The sequence below is a fragment of the Macrotis lagotis genome, chromosome 2 (genome assembly GCF_037893015.1).
Source record: "Macrotis lagotis isolate mMagLag1 chromosome 2, bilby.v1.9.chrom.fasta, whole genome shotgun sequence".
NCBI classification, from domain to species: domain Eukaryota; kingdom Metazoa; phylum Chordata; class Mammalia; order Peramelemorphia; family Peramelidae; genus Macrotis; species Macrotis lagotis.
Window position 1 is genome coordinate 175,289,968 of NC_133659.1, and position 2,346 is coordinate 175,292,313.

Consider the following 2,346-nt stretch of genomic DNA (forward strand, 5'->3'; position numbering starts at 1 on the left):
TAGTAGGGGTGGCTGGGTGGCAGACAGAGCATTGGCCCTTGAGCCAGGAGCACCTGGATCCAAATCCGGCCTCAGACACCCAAAGATCACCCTGCTATGTGGCCCCAGGCAGGCCACCCAGCCCCATTTGCCCTGCACCCTCCCCCAAACAATAATAATAATAAAAAATGTGCTTCAGTCTTTGTTCCAACACCAACAATTCTGTCATGGGTGGATCGCATTCTTTATGGTAAATCCATCGCAAAAGTTGCTTCCATATTTTTAAAAATATGGAACGCTTCACAAATTTGTGTGTCATCCTTGCGCAGGGGCCATGCTAATCTTCTCTGTATCGTTCCAATTTTAGTATATGTGCTGCCGAAGCAAGCACTATTTTCTTTCTTCTTAAAAAATTTTGTTGATATATTTTCAAATATTTTGTTTCATATATTTGTTCATATTTTTCATAGCACATTCCCCCCCAGTATACTTTTCCCCATCCTGCACCCAGAGAGCAATTTTTGTAATAAATAATTAAAAGGGGGGAAGAAAAATGAACAGGCATTTATTAGGCACCTACTACAAGGCAGGTTCTGAACTAAGTACTTTACATATATTATCTTACTTGATTCTTATTTGCCAGGCATTGTAGTAAATAGGCACTAAGGATAAAAAGGGGCAAAAATAGTCCATAGTCTCAAGGACTTCCCATTCTAATGGGGAGATAAGATGCAATGAGTAGGGGGAAGGAAAGGGAATAGGTATTTATTTAGCATCTATCATATGATAGGAACTATGTGATGCTCTCAAAGGCAGGTGCAATTATTATCATCATTTTACTGCTGAGAAAATCAGGGCAGAAGGAAGTAATGTAATTTACCTAGGATCACACAGTTAATAGGTGTCTGAGGTCAGATTTAAACTCAATTCAGGTCTTCTTGACTCCAGGCCCCATGTTCTAACTACTGCACCACCAGCTATAAGTAAATAGATATTCCAGTTTTACATATATATATAAAACTATAATTTTTTATTGTTTAGTCGTTTTGGTCATGTCTGATTCTTCATGATTCTACCTGGCATTTTACTGACCAAGCTAATGGAGTGGTTTGGATTTCCTTCCTTTTACAGCGACTTTTACAGCTCATTTTACAGATAAGGGAACTGGGGCAAATAGGGTTAAATAACTTGCCTAGTATCAGCCAACTAGTAAGTGTCTAAAAGTGAGTTTGAACTCATAAAGATGAGCCTTTTAAGTCTAATGTGCTATGCTCAGGTTTTTATAACTTTGTAATTTTCTTTTTTGTTTTGTTTTGGTTGTTCCTTCTATTCACATTGCTGTGCTCATTGTGCCAATGATTTCCTGGTTTTGCTGACTTCACTTTGTATCAGTTTCTAGAGTGACAATATTCCATAATATTCAGATTTTACAATGTATTTAGTCATTTTTTTAGGTTTTTGCAAGGCAATGGGGTTAAGTAGATTGCCCAAGGACACACAGCTAGGTAATTATTAAGTGTCTGAGATCGGATTTGAACTCAGGTACTCCTGACTTCAGGGCTGGTGCTCTATCCACTGCACCACCTAGCCACCTCTATTTAGTCATTTTCCAAGGGATGAGCACTTAACTTTTTTTTTCAGCCTTTTGCTACCATAAAAAGCTCTGCTATAAATATTTTGGGATCTCTCTATCTATCTTTGACCTCCTTAGTGTATGGACCTATTAGTGGGAGTTCTAGGTCAAAGGCTATGGGCAGCTCACTCATTTTCTAGACATAGTTCCAAATTGATTTCCAGAATGCCTAGATCATATCCAACCTGTATTTTTTTATAACATTCAATAAACACAATGCAAATTCAGAGCTGAGTGAGAGAGATTCAGTGTAGGACAACAGTACTAAAAATAGGGACTGAAATTTAAATGATAGGTCTACCCTTCTCAAGAGTCAAATGCCAAATACCCTGCCTTCAAAGCTTTGAAAAATCTCAGACAGTTTTATTTCAGCCTTTCCTTCTCTGAACTTTATGGCCTTTGCAAATTACTTTTGATTAAAAGATTGAAAGACTTCATAAATTTTAGGGAAAACCATAAGAACCAGGTGCTTTACAGATGGGAAACTGAGGCTCCCAACTGTGAAAACCACTTCCAAACTAGAAATTCAGTCTTTCATGACACTTGGGCCCTAAAACTTCTCTCTAACAACTGTACTGATAAATTTAGGCCTATTTAAGATGAAACAAAGTAGGATAAGGAAAAATAGTAATAACTTTAGACAGAACTTTAATTAAAAACTACAGTTATCTCTTCCACATCATGGTGGTAAAATATTTTGGTCCTCACTTTATAACAGAGAAGTCTGCATTTTT

At 37.4% G+C, this 2,346-nt stretch overlaps 1 non-coding gene across 1 annotated transcript; it reads right to left on the bottom strand.

Annotated features, from left to right (window-relative positions):
• Positions 1 to 263: 263 nt before the first annotated feature.
• On the bottom strand, positions 264 to 370 carry LOC141515616 (U6 spliceosomal RNA). Its single transcript, XR_012476379.1, has one exon. It is a non-coding gene; the product is annotated as a U6 spliceosomal RNA (small nuclear RNA).
• Positions 371 to 2,346: the final 1,976 nt, after the last annotated feature.